The sequence below is a fragment of the Vicia villosa genome, unplaced genomic scaffold (assembly GCF_029867415.1).
Source record: "Vicia villosa cultivar HV-30 ecotype Madison, WI unplaced genomic scaffold, Vvil1.0 ctg.000058F_1_1, whole genome shotgun sequence".
NCBI lineage: Eukaryota > Viridiplantae > Streptophyta > Magnoliopsida > Fabales > Fabaceae > Vicia > Vicia villosa.
This window is the reverse complement of record NW_026704987.1, coordinates 1,384,419-1,399,166: the sequence shown is the minus strand read 5'-3', so window position 1 is coordinate 1,399,166 and position 14,748 is coordinate 1,384,419. Positions and strand designations below refer to the sequence as shown.

General features: G+C 36.4%; 1 long non-coding RNA gene across 4 annotated transcripts; it reads right to left on the bottom strand.

Annotated features, from left to right (window-relative positions):
* Positions 1–11,545: 11,545 nt before the first annotated feature.
* On the bottom strand, positions 11,546–13,859 carry LOC131623200 (uncharacterized). Of its 4 annotated transcripts, none has more exons than XR_009290164.1 (4): positions 12,985–13,859; positions 12,310–12,778; positions 12,112–12,227; positions 11,546–11,837 (listed from the first exon to the last, which is right to left on the bottom strand). It is a non-coding gene; the product is annotated as an uncharacterized LOC131623200 (long non-coding RNA). The 4 variants fall into 4 exon arrangements; XR_009290165.1 differs by having other exon boundaries at positions 12,326–12,778; XR_009290166.1 differs by lacking the exon at positions 11,546–11,837 and having other exon boundaries at positions 11,882–12,227; positions 12,310–12,450; positions 12,530–12,778.
* Positions 13,860–14,748: the final 889 nt, after the last annotated feature.

The window sequence follows — 14,748 nt, the reverse complement described above, 5'->3', positions numbered from 1 at the left end:
TGAAAACAAACTATAAAAAGAAAGAAGGTGTTGGGTCTTACACTCTAATAGAGGCCCAGTACTTTATAGTACTGGCTATAAAAACAGTTGAAAATGATTTGCAATTTTGAATGATTACTGTTGTAAAAACAGTTGATTAAAAATAAAGAGGGGGGTTGGGACTTACACTCTATTAGAGGCCCAAAAGATTTATTTACTGTTTGAAACACAGTTGGAAGAAGATTGGAATGATATAAGGTTTTGTTGTTTGAAAACCTTAATCATCTGTTTAATCGGAGATTGAAAACAGTTTTGAAAATTGACAAAAAGTCAACTTAATTAAGGTAAAGATAAAGATCTATACCTAATTAAGACCTAAATAATTAGGGTTTTATCATAAAATTATTCACAAAACAATTAGGTTAAAACAAAATGAGTATATATATTTAAAGTATTTAAGAAAACACTTAAAACATACTATTTTAAACCTAATAAAAATATATGAAATAAATAATATTTTTATGATTTTTTTGATTATTCACAAAATAGATATATTAAATAACAAGTGTGTAAAAAATACGGTGAAAATGGATTTATTTGATAGGTTAAATAATTGTGTGAAGTTTGTGAATAAAACAAAGAAAAATAGTGGTAAAAAATTGGGTTTGTCTCCTCCAAGGTTTGAACACACGCCCTCTAAGTCACCAGCTCAAAATAACACCACTGAGCCAACGCGCGCTTGGTGATTATAACACTCACCCATTTGGTTATGTTTCAAAACAGGTGATAAATCATTGAAAAATAAAAGAATCAAAAAGTCTGGGGCGAGGGGGATTCCAACCCCAGACTTGAGGCATGAGGAGACTAAGAGCGCATGTGAGGCCACTAGGGAAAACGATGAATTCGTTTATAAAACGCATACCATTCAAAATATAATAAACTAAAACCTAGGAAATTTGAAAAATGGCGCCACCATCTTCATCTTCAACCTCAAGCTTTTGAATTTCTGGAAATCGTATCTCTCTCAATTCTCAACCAAATCCAAAGATGTAAAGATGGATTTTTCTCGTTTTTGGACGAGGATCATGATAGTATCCTTTAATTTTATCTATTCTAAGTGTAACATAAAATTCGCAAGCATGAACACTAAGAACCCTAAAACTGAAATTAAACATGAAATGCTATATATGCATGATTTGATGCAATTGATTGAGGGCTAATGATCTATGAAGGTGCAGAAACCAACTGGTAACTTCATTTTAAAGTTATCATGCGTGAATCATAGAGTTTGAAGCTTTTGAAACTTACCTGAAAAATAAAGATTTGGCTCTGATCAAAGTGTGTTGCAGAGTTGTTGCAACGATCCAGATAGCTTCAGTTATCCTCCGGGAAGGTGTTGAGATGCTTAACTTGGACTGAAAGTACCTAGAACCTCTTGCTCGACCCCAACTACAACAGCTCCAAGTGAGAGGTGAAGATGATGATCCCCCACGCACAGAAGTGTTTCAGAGGTCTGGATCACCTCTAAATGACTCCCCTAAGGTGTTTGAATACTTAATTCCATAGGAAGAGCTCTGGTTTGAAGAATCCGAGACTTCTTGCCAAAGAACCTTTGAAAACCTTAAGTATGAAGAAAGAAGAGAGAAAGCAAGAATTCTGTTGCTTTGGTGTGTTTTCTGAATGAGAAAGAGCCCTCTATTTATAGGCAATTGATTCAGAGCAATTGAACTTAGTAAGGTTACTTAGTGAAGTGAGTTTGGTTTCTTAGCCATGAAGCAATTTTGAAAATAACACAAATGCAATGATGCATTTTAGAGCTAGCTTCCCCAACCATTGATCTTGTATGATCCTAGGGGACAATTCTGATGCAAAGGAGAGTTCTAATTGGCTTAGAAGAAGATTCCTTGATGATTCACCAATATTCCATTTGGTAATGATTACTTAATCATATGGCATTGACTTTTTGAATATTCTTCAATCTCTTTACAATGATGCATTTGATCCTCTCCTATCCTCTATGATGTTTCTGAAGTTTAGATGTATCAATTGGTGTAGGCAATTGCATAAAATTGCAAGTTTCAAAACTTGGCATGACCTATAATTTCACTCCATGAGGCCAACTTTGAACAAGCATAACTCCTAGCTCAAAATGAATTTGGAGAAGGTTGACCGTAATTTTGAAAGCCCTAAACATCTACTTCAAATCATTAGTTTATGGTTCCTTCAGAATCATTGGGAAAATTGTGAAAAATGAGCCCAAAGTTGGATGAAAACTAGGTTAAAAACACTTAGAAAAATTTCTAAGTTTTTATAACCTAAAGCTTCAAAATTCCAAATCTCTTAAATGGTTGATCTTTTGAAAAAAAGTTCCATTGTAAGATGTTGTTTTATTTTGCTAGATCTACAACTTTCATGTTAGAAGTTTTTTAAGTTGTGTAGGTGAAATTTTGAGTTCCCACAATGCCCCCAAAAACCCTAATTCCCGACTTTTTGCTCCTTGATGAATCTCTTTGAATTTCTTTGGTCAAATGACTTTAATATTCATATATTGATGATATTGATCTTTGAAAGTCATGTTTTGACCAAAAATCTTAAAAGTCAAAGGTGATCCCATACAGTTGACTTTTTCCAAATAAAGTGAGATTTTGGAATTTTGTGTGGAATTAAGATCTTCTCCTCAAATGAGTGATGTAAATGGATTATATTGAGGTAGTAGAGGTTCTTGAATCATGTCTTGAGTTTTGGATCCATGCCCTGATTAAAAGTCAACTATCTAGATGAATTAGGTTAAAAACCCTAATTGTCGACCAGATGAAATTGGTGACTGTGGATCTTGAATTGAGGTGTGATGTCCAGTGGATCTTATTGTATGGATCATTTGAAGATGATTGAAGTCTTTAATAGATGTCCTGGATATTTTTAGGGTTTCCCAAAGGTGATCCACGATTTCAGTCCTTGATAGGCTCAAAAACCCTAGTCTGGTGACCTGAGTAAACCTATACTCATATGACTGGGTGTCTAATCAATCATAGGTGAATATAAAAGTGAAGCTTTTGAGTCCTATGATTGTGTTAGAGACCAATCCTTCTATTGATTGATCCTTTGCCTGAGTTTTCTTGTCTTTGAACATCCTTGATTAAATGCCAGATGAAGAAGTGACTGCTCTGGGAACTTGTTTTGACCTGATGAAAATCCTGAAGATATGTCATCTCAGGGGGGTCAAAAATTAGGGTATGACAGATGCCCATATTTAAGTTTCTTTCATCTGGAGGGAGAGAGATTGATATCTCGATCTCTCCTGCGTGAAAGTGACTTAAATATCAAAGAATGCCCGAATTTTGGGCGCTCTTGAGACGTTGTAATTGATAAAATCTTTGCATGAATTGATCCCATTGTCGCACTTGGCGGGGGATGAGGAGACAAACTCCTGTAGAAATACTTGATGTGGACACTGGCGAATGGATGGCAGTGTAGGATGCGCAATCCATCTTCTTTAACTAAGTGTTGATACTTAGAAAAAGGTAAACAACCTCCCTTCGTTTCGGATGTCCATATCTCGAAACTGGTCTCAGTCGTGTTTGGACAATATCTCAGATAAAGAGAAAATTTCCAAAGGTTTGTTTCCTCATCAAACTTCTCATCAGCACTCGGAGATGAGACGCCATTTGATGGTAATAAAGAAACTTCAAAGGTTTGTTTCCTCATCAAACTTCTCATCAGCACTTGGAGATGAGACGCCATTTGATGGTAATAAAGAAACTTCAAAGGTTTGTTTCTTCATCAAACTTCTCATCAGCACTTGGAGATGAGACGCCATTTGATGGTAATAAAGAAACTTCAAAGGTTTGTTTCCTCATCAAACTTCTCATCAGCAGTTGGAGATGAGACGCCATTTGATGGTAATAAAGAAACTTCAAAGGTTTGTTTCCTCATCAAACTTCTCATCAGCACTTGGAGATGAGACGCCATTTGATGGTAATAAAGAAACTTCACCATCTTCCCTTTTGACTTGACGTTTTTGAAAGAATGCCATATGGCCTCATGATCTTTTGAGGGGCTAATGACTTTGCTTGAAAGCGGACGAACTGTTTTCGAGGTGAAAACCAAAATTCATCGACTTAGGCCAGGGAACCAACAAACTATATTCCTAAGAGGAGAACCGCCATTTGTCGACTCTGAAGGGGATGAAACATCCCAGAAACAGACAAACTGTTTAAAGAAACTGCCATTTGTCGATTTCTTGAGTGTTTAACAGACAAAGTGTCTTTCCTTGGGGAAAGACTACCATTCGCCAATTGCTAGGGGAACAAACTGTCTTCTACTGGGAGAGACTGCCATTTGTTGACCCTGCCGTGAAAGAAAGTGAGCAAACTGTCTTCTGCTGAAAGAGACTGCCATTTGCTGACTTTGTTGAAGAATCTTTAAACGAAACAAATTGTCTTCATGAAGAAGGTTGCCATTCGTTATTTCTACGCGAAAAAGTGAGTGAATTGTCTTTTGTCGAAAGAAACTGCCATTCACTGACTCCGCTGGGGATCATTTGTCGATCCGCTGGGGAGATTCCAAATTATTTTCTTTGACAAAAAGTGGCATCTCTTGAACCTGTTGGGGAAATACCAAACTGTTTTTCAGGAGGAAAAACTACCACTTGTCAATTATGTAGGGGAATCCATACTACTTGGAGAAGAGAACCGCTCATCGACCCTGTGGGGAAATACCAAACTGTTTTCCAGGAGGAAAAACTACCACTTGTCAATTATGTCGGGGAATCCACACTACTTAGAGAAGAGAACCATTCATCGACCCTGTGAGGAATTCCAAAATGCTAAATAGACTATCTTATCTGAAGAAGACTGTCGAATGTCGCTCTGCGGGAGAATCTCGGCCGGGGAACTCCAAAAGTGAACAAACTATTTCTTTGAGGGAGACCACCATTTGTTGACTTGCTTGGGGAATTTGGGTGTATGAACCTTCTTCATGAAGAAGAAAACCCTTTCACAACTTTGCAGGGGAATCTTGAGTATATGTCCAAGTAATTTGGGTATTAACACGATCAAAACCTGGCTAGACTATGCTCATTACGCAAATATGGTGTGAGATGAAATGCATCACTATTACGATGATTATGAAATGCAAATGAATGTGAATAGAATTGTCGCGGATGTAAAATCCTATGATATGACTTGAATCTTGTTGATCAGAAGATGTCCTCTTCTTGTAGTTCGAACTCTGTTGGGAATACATGGTTATCAGTCGTCCGCTGTCCGAAGTGAGTAATATGAATTGAAGTGAAGATCCGTAATCTGGAGATGTTCGCAAAGCGACCTCATTGGGAAATCTCAACCGTTCTCGGAGTAGCTGTTTGCATTCTTCCTATTGTTTGTAAACCTTAGAAAGAAAATTTCACCTCTATATTTTTTTGCAAGTAAATTCATTTTTATTTTATGAAAACATTTCGTTTAAAAAAAAATTACTGTTTAAATTTAAAAACGCATTTCAAGAAACTGAAAAAAGACTTGATTTGCAAAGAAAAGGCACAAGGCTCAAATTATTATTTACGAAATGGTAATCAGCCAAATGCTTGATTCCATGGAGTATTTACAAAGTTGGAAATTGGTAATTTTTCGGGAAAGGGCTATGATGAAACGTGACGACCGTTATCTTTCCCTTCCACTCCGAGTTGCGCTGTATTCGTGCTTCGTAGAAGATGACCTACTGCTGATGAATACTCCGCTATGGATTTTTGAATGATCAAGTTTGTTCTAAACACAGTTACTTGCCATATATCCCTAACTTTAGCGTAAACTACCCCTCTCGGGTTTTAAGTCTACCGGGATTGATTATTTATTTTTCATGTCTCTAACTTTGGCCTGAATCGCCCTTTCGGGTTTTCGATTCACCGAGACGCTCTTTTTTGTCTAAGTCGCTCTTTGCGAGTTTTCAACTTAGCGAGCTGTTCTTTTAATTATTTAGGCGAAGTATTTCTTGACTGCGTCGACGTTCACAAGACGGGTGAATTCTTCTCCATCCATAGTCGTGAGTATTAAGGCTCCTCTTGAGAAGGCTCTCTTGACCACGTAGGGGCCGTCATAATTGGGAGTCCATTTCCCTCTCAAATCTGTGAGAAAAGATTGAATCTTTTTGAGTACAAGGTCGCCTTCTTTTATAGTGCGAGGTCGAACCTTTTTGTCGAAAGCTTTCTTCATGATTTGTTGATATAGCTGACTGTGGCATAAAGTTGTCATGCGCTTTTCTTCGATCAAGTTCAATTCATCGAATTTGCTTTGACACCACTCGGCTTCTATTAATTTCGCCTCCTTCAAGACTCTCATTGATGGGATCTCAACCTCTATGGATAGGACTGCTTCCATGCCATATACAAGGGAGAAAGGAGTTGCTCCAGTTGAAGTACGTACTGATGTACGGTAACCATGAAGAGCATACGGGAGCATTTCATGCCAATCTTTGTAAGTGATGACCATCTTCTAAACGATTTTCTTGATGTTTTTGTTAGCTGCTTCTACAGCTCCATTCATCTTTGGTCTGTAAGGAGATGAGTTGTGATGTTCAATCCTGAATTCTTCACAAAGTTCCTAAAGGATAGAAAAACACTTAGAAAGGGGGGGTTTGAATAAGTGTAGTCTAAAAACTTGAACGATAAAACAATTTGCACAGTTATTTTTATCCTGGTTCGTTGTTAACTAAACTACTCCAGTCCACCCCCACGGAGTGTGTGGACCTCCGTTTTCGGGCCATACCTCTGAGCAGGAGAGATACGTGAACTGACTCTTTTTATTGTTTATGCTTTCACATTTTTGAAAATTCAGAGAGTCGCCACCGACCTTTTATTTTATCCAATTAAGGAAAGGTTTATAAAAGAAACAGAAAAAAGACCTTTAAGAAATTCTGGGTAAGGGGGTAGGTTATACAAAGGGAAGGTGTTAGCACCCTTTGTATCCATGGTTATCCATGGGCTCTTAAGTTTGCTTAGCTCACTTGTTTTTCGATCACTTTTCAATTGCTTTAGAATGCTCATATGTGGTTTCAAATACCTTTGTAAATTGAATTTGTAATGATCCTTGTGCGGATGTATACAAAAATGTTTGTTTATCTTTCGAAAGATGTTTTGAAAAGAACGTTAACTTTGTAATGATCCTTGTTTGGATGTATACAAAGTATTGTCTTTTTGGAAAGTTTTATTTTGAAAAACAACAGTGTATGAGAATTTTGTTTGTTTTGATTTTGAGCAAGCAAACTAGGAGGTCTACCCTGAGTTGTAAGGTCTTTATCCTATTTCCTTTAAAAATCTATCCTTTCACCGGATGTAAACAAAAGATTTGATTTTGTACTCGAAATAGTAGAATTTTGACTTTGATTTTGAAAAGAATGAGAAGGGATTACCTTAAGTGGTGCAAGTGTGATTGTGTTTGGATTCAGATATTTTATCTTTGAAGTTAGTGATCTAACGGTTCAATTTTATCTTTGACACACACACAGATTATATATGCTGGAAATTAAAATGCGGAAATGTAAAGTGCGGAAAGTAAATCTACGCTATTACATCGATTGTGCAGGAAATGTAAACTAGCCTATTTACATGAATTTGACATCCTATACATTTATCTAGGAATTTAAATTGCAAGAAAAATAAAAGACATATTTTTGGATTTTTTATGATTGATTTTAATTATAATTAATGCATGATTAATTAAATTAAAATGAAGAAATAAGATGAAAATAGATTTAAACCTAGAAATTAAGTTTAAAATATGTTCAAAATGTTTGTCAATTAATTTTAAAACAAAACTAATTTTTTGGAATTTTGGAAATTGATTTGAAATTTATTAAGTTAATTAAAACATGATTATACAAATAATTATAAAAATAATTAAAACTTAAAGAGAAAATTATTCAAAATATGTACAAAATTAGGCTATAATATATAAACAATATTTAATATAAAGAACAATTTTTTTGTGATTTTTTTGATTGGTTAAGATAATTAAAAAGCAAATATATAAATATATACTAATTAATTATGCAAAATATTGAAATTATGAAGAAAAATAAAATATTTTTGCATCAGAAAATAATATATTATTTTAGCAACTTAAAAATATTTTTTGTGTATTTTTTGGATTTTTAAAACTATTTTTAATTAATTTAACAAGATATTAAAATAAAATAGAAAATAAAAAGATAATAATCAGGTGTGGAAATTTAATGAAGTCCATGGTATGGGGATTCATTCTGATGCGTTGGATGAGTCATTAAATGAGATCTGATGGCTCAGATGGTGAGGAACCACCACTTATGACGCGCCTGCAAACACTGAAACCAAGGGTTATATTTAAAAAAACGCGCGCGTCTGAACCATTAGGGGGGGGACACGTTTTCTTCTTCAACCTCCAGACACCTCTTTTAACAGCGCTTTTATGAGAAAAGCGCTGTAATTGATGAGCTTCAAACCTGCAAAATAGCGAATAGGGGTAAACCTGAAAAGAAATTTGGCGCGACATGTTCATTCGACTGGGTTTGGCTCACTGAGTTCGAATATGCCATCAATTTCACTTAATTTTGCTTCTAATGGAAAGCCCTAAAATTTAGTTTATGAACCCTAGAATGGTATCTTCCTATATAAGCAACCAAACCTTAATTAAGTGTCCAGAAACGATCAGGACATCAAACTAAGCTCAAATATATGTCTACATCTTGTTAAATATGCATGTATTATGAGATACGAATTGGTTTTTGTTTGAACAAATCGTGACCTGTAGTGCTTGATTCAATGAGTTTCAAAGCTTGCAGATGATCTGGATAGGTTCAGTGAAGTTCAAGGAACGTGTTTGAGTGTTTGCTTTATATTGAAACTAGCTTAAACTTAGAATTCGAATTTCAAAATTCTTTGAATATTTTAAGATGTTACAAGTGTGTTACAAGCAAAAGTTTTGCTCTCAATTCGTTCTCTTTCTATTACTGAAGCATGCTAGCTCTTATATAAACATTGAAGTGCTTAGAAGATAAGCTAAGAAGCATTCATGCCTTTGTTGGAATCTTGACTTTTTCCACATGTGTAGCTTGACTTTTTCCCTCTTCTGTACTTTGGCTTGGGACAGAGTTGAATGATTCTCTTGATGAATCATGCTTGGAATTCAAGCTATCCATTATCCTTCCATTTTCTTTTTTTCATTTAATCTTTAAATAAGATAAAATCAAGCAAAAATGGACAAAAAATGTTATGGACTTGGTCTTGGTGGTGGGAGGCCCATTATATTATGGTAATGATGTTTGAACCATGAAAACTTAGCCCCATTTGGAAAAAATGCATTTTTGAGCAATGTTGGTTTTATGCATTTACCAAAGTTTAGCCAACTTCAACAAGGTGTAAATCCCTCAATTTTTGTCATATGAAGGAGTTCTTGCACTTTTTGAAAACCTCAAAGAGTCCTCTAACCAATGTCTTTGGTCTCATGTCAAAATGATTTTTGATGCTCCTTGTGTGTCCTTTTGAAAAAAGTGTCTTTTTGTTGACTTTGAAAATGACCTGTAATGTCTTTGTTCATATTTTTCAAATGGTGAATCCAATGACCATGGGATCAATTGCATTTGAAATATAATTGAATTTCCTTCAAAATGAGCGTTTGTTTGAATTTTTTGGATGAAGGATGAGAGAGTTATGAACAGTCAAAGTTGAGTTGACTTTTAAGGCAAAAACCCTAATTTTGAATCTTAGGGTTTTGTTGATTTTTGATCTTTCCTTGATGAATTATGATCATCCAATGACCCTAGCGTTGATAAGATCTTGGCCAGCATCTCTTGAACCCCATTGTTGTGCTCATTCTGCTTTTCCATAAAAGCTCTAAACTCAGCATTGATTACGCATTGCTCATCCTGGTTCTTCTGAAGAACTTCCAGAGTCTTTGCAAGACGGGAAGGTTCAACAGAAGAAGCTTCACAGCTTCTATCCACTTGGATGGCGTTGTGATCTGCATCTTCTATCCTCAACAGGAACTATTTCAGCAACATGATCTTCTGCATCTGCTTCTTCCATAGAAGCATCTCCATAATCTGCAGCCAGAATCTCAGAGTCTCCATTCTCAAGTGCTTAAAGAATGGCAGCTAGATTCCTGGGGGCAGAAGGACCTTCAACTTCTGGTGGGTCAACAACTTCTGGAATGACCAAGCTTGGGTCTTCCATAGAAGGGTTTTCCCTCAGAAAGTCAAAGAGAGTCTTAAAATCCCCGAGCAGAACTGGATATTGAGGTATCCTTACCACAATTTCCCTGCAAGGGTTAGCTTCCATTTCAGCAGCCAGTCTTGCTTCCTCCATTTCATCCACACACTTTTTTTCTTCCAAAATATATCTCCCCTCGAGACGAGCAAACCAGAAGTCTTCATAGTTTCTCAAAATTCCACGAGGCCATGGAGTAGCTTCTACACAGGCTTCCTGAAGTTCTATAAAGAGAGCGTCTGATTCTCTGCGTAAGATTCTCCAGAACTTCCGCATAGCGACGTCATTAAGACCAGAACTTTTAGCAATTCTGATAGTATCAAAGACCCTCTGAAGATTCCTTTTTACCATTTCAAAAATTACACCAATAGGGTACAAACGGCGGGATTTTATATTGGTTTTTGAAAAGGCAGGGTTAGGGATGGAATAGGGTTGAGGCTCTCTATCCAACTTATAAGAAGATTCTGCTTCATTATCAGAATCTAACACTACCAATTCAGCTTCAGGACGAGGCTTGGGAGTGTAATTGCAATCACGGAGCAATTGCTCATGTGATGCAGAATCTGGACAATCAGAACCATCTTGGTTGTTTTGAGAGGTGGAAGGAAAAGTTTCATAGTTGGCATGGGGAAGTGGTTGAGAGATGGAGATATTTGTGTTTGGTGGAAAGAGAGTTTGAATGGGTGGTATATCCAGAACATGATCATCAACAACTTGGTCAGAAACAAGGTTAATTGAGGGTGAAGGATTTCATCTCTTCAGGCAAATTTTCAGGTTCACTTGATATTTAATCATCTTCTACCTCGAATGCTCGAAAGGCTAACGCCAATCTTACACTCAGGTTTAAGACGATTAAATAGGGGCAGCTGTTGCACCCCAAAATTTGCCCTCCTAATTTTATTCCTAATTGGCTTATGTTTCTCGTTTCATCTACATCTTAGGTCATAAATAAACTCATGCATCCATCAATCATATAAATATCTGGAGCGAGGGATCTAAGGTCTTGAAGAGTCATAGTTTTGACTTCTCTTTTTAAGACTCTCATCTTCACTCAAGGTTGCAAAATCTCCTTCATTGAAGTTTATAAAAAAACAGGTTTTATATCCCATATTTGTGGTGATTCAAAGGTTACTCTTCACTATTAATTATTGAATAAGATTCGAGATATAAATGACAAAGTGGGTTTCATGGTCTACGAAAGACACTTGATCGCTTGATTACATGGATTATTAATTGGTTTTAATGCTTACGCAAGAGGAAGAAGTGGAGTTATTCGGATTCATTTCATCAATTCAAATTAGTTCAGCTAAGTTATTTTGGACTATTTGTAAAGTATTGATAAGAGAAGAATACTGTGTTTATAAATGTCTACAAAAATCTACAAATTATGTTACACAGAAAGTCATTACAAGGAGATTACATATCACAATTCCATTACATGCCACATTACAAGGAAAAAAGGATTCTCCTAATGATGCTTCCGTCGTGCCTTCCACTCTCCCCTCCTCAACTCAATCAGACTCATCCTTTTTAAGATATATGTTGCCCTCAAAAAATAGAGGCAGCAGCTCCAGAAAATAGTTTCTGATGTGGAGTCTGTTTTGCTACAACCAGTACAAATCAACATCTGTATTCATCAATTTACAACCAGTGTGAATTCAAAAAAAAATAATAATGTAAAGGCATTACAGCCTTGCAAACCATCACATACCATATTCAAATAATACAACAGCCAACCAATAATCCTTCTAACCTATAACTAACATCAGCCCATACTGTTCAAAGTGCATACATACAGCATTATCATTAAGGAAAATCCAAATTTCTAAACATACATCTACATCTAGACACCAACAGTCCATCCACACATTTCAAAAAAACAGTGCCTCTACATCAATTACCAAAACACTTCCATTCAAGCCCTTCATTTGCATCGAACGTCCGCCATCCGACTGTGCGTCTTGCTACACTCATGTTCAAATTGCGCCATGAAACTTAGCCTGCTGCTAATAGCATCCTGCAAAAAAAAAAAAGGAAAACAAGAAGACAAACTTCAAATCAATTTCAGATCCAGCTACCAAAGCAAGAGGTGACCTTACCACACTATGCACATACACTAAAGCATTTGATCCAATTGTGTCGGCGCGAACCATGAGCTTGTTGTAACTTGACTGGCTGCCCGACCTTCAGCCATGATACCGCGGTACTAGTCAGTCCCAATTTTGAACATAAGGAAAACCCTGCATTAGTTCAGAAAAGAAAACCACATTCAGATTCAGGCTTTTTTCAAACCAGTCCCTACACGACTACCATCCAGACCTATCATACATAACACCGATTCCATGATACAATGTCATCACACATTCACAAGATATCTGTCTGCATCACCAAGGCATTCAATGATTCAACTCAAGTTCAACACGGTTTATCAAAGCAACAAGTCAGTTTGCAAAGGATGTCCAGCCCATCTATATTCAGTCTAAAACTAATTCCCTAACTTTCAAACATGGTCCCTAGCAGAACTTTCAAGCAGCAGTTAACTGACCCATGCTCCTATCAATCCATACCCTGCATCAATACATACAAAAATCAGTCCAAACAGCATTCAAATAGTTTCTAATCATCAACCCTGCAATATCTATACCACACATCCATTCACTATGCTACCATTCAACCATTTACAGTCCATAACCAAAACAGTAGCCAAGCAAAACTAGTCCATAAATATACAATTTAAAACAGAGTCCCACATTCAAGAAAATTAGAAAAAATACCTTGCAAGCTATAATGCTGAGTCCCACATCTAAGGATTCCTAATGATCACCCAATGATTGCTCCTATAAATAGTCAGCTTCACCCACCTACAATGGACACCAAAAAAAGCACTATCAGTCTTCATCATTGTCTCGCTTGCAGACTTTGAAGGAAGAAGGGTAGAGCCTCATCTTCTTCTCACACTCATCTTTTCCTTCTGCTACTCTCTCTTCACATTCATCACCTTCTGGACCTTCATCCAGCTCCATCTTCCAACCACTTCCTCACATCTTCACCTTCACTATCCATAAAATCACCATCATCATCACTCATATTCTGCAGCTGCACCATTAGCATAACCGCCAATCTTCACCATCATCATCAAATCTCTCAACCTCGCAACAACAACACAGAAGAATCACGCACGAACGCAAAGACGCAGGTCGGAGAATAAGAAGAAACCGGAGAAAGAATCAAGAAGAAGAGACGAAGAGAATGGATTGAAACTACCCGGATTATTGAAGTCTTCATGGATTTCTGCTCTTAATTAGCATCATCATCGTGATAATCTTCTCGACGTCAAAGCAATCGCATCAACATCGCACTCATCCAATCAGTTCTGCAAATCAACGGACCTGCCTCAACCATCTTCATCCAACGCTTCAACCTCCGTAACTTGCTTTGTTCTTCATCATCACCAAGCCCTCACAATCGCTATCTTCAGCGATTCATCTTCTTCGATTTCCGAATCCGCATCACCAAAGAGAGGCTGAGATAGACCGCCGGAATAGACCGAAGCAAGCGCGCCGCTGTTGTTCGCAAGAAGAAGAAGAACGCGCCTTTGAGAGTCCGGTAATGGTAACCCTAATTCCCAACTCTATTTCTCGTTTCTGCCCTTTTTTATTTTATCTTGTTTATTCAATTTTATGGGAAATCTGAATCACAATTACATGAGTCTGATACACAAATCCGTTGGGCCTTCACCAATTCACTCTCACCCCTTAAGCCCAACACCATCTTTTTTGGCAGAAAATCAATGAACAAAAACACCTTTCGGGCCTTCTGTTAACCGCACCCCCCTGGAAGGCCCGTATCACCATTTTTTGCTGCAAATATTGTACAAAAAACGCCCTTGGGCCTCAATCTGATTGGGCCCTGCGCCCTGGCTCTTCACACCTATGTTTTCAATATTCACCCCCCTGAGTTCATCTTTTAGTTAAATTTAGATTTTCTTCTCCATCTTTTTCTAGGCAATAAAAAACACTAATCTTCACTATCATTTTTAGACCTCAATACTAATTTTTTGACATATAAAAATAATCACAAAAATAATAGTTTTAGACTATTTGTTTTTAGTCTTTTACTTGATAAAATCCATATATAAAAAATACTAGTTTTAGACTATTTGTTTTTAGTCTTTTACTTGATTCAATTTCCTTCATAAAATCATAAAAATAATAGTACTTTTAATTCACTTTTGTGCTATATTTTTGACTTGCTATTTCATGCTTGTGTATAATTTTGTACCATTGCATCCTTACTCAATTTAGCTCATGTATCTTACTTATGACTTATAATTGTGACTTTTATCTTCATGTTTCTTTTATTCCTAACCTTTAGGTAGAAACCATGATAACATTAGGTAGAAATCCCATTTCATATTAGGCTAGTTTTCACTTAGGCTAGTTTCTTTTCTTTTTCAACTTTAAAACATCTAACAAATGCTTGAATAATTTCCCTTAAAAAATACCAAGAAAACTCATAAAAAATGACTAATAAATTTC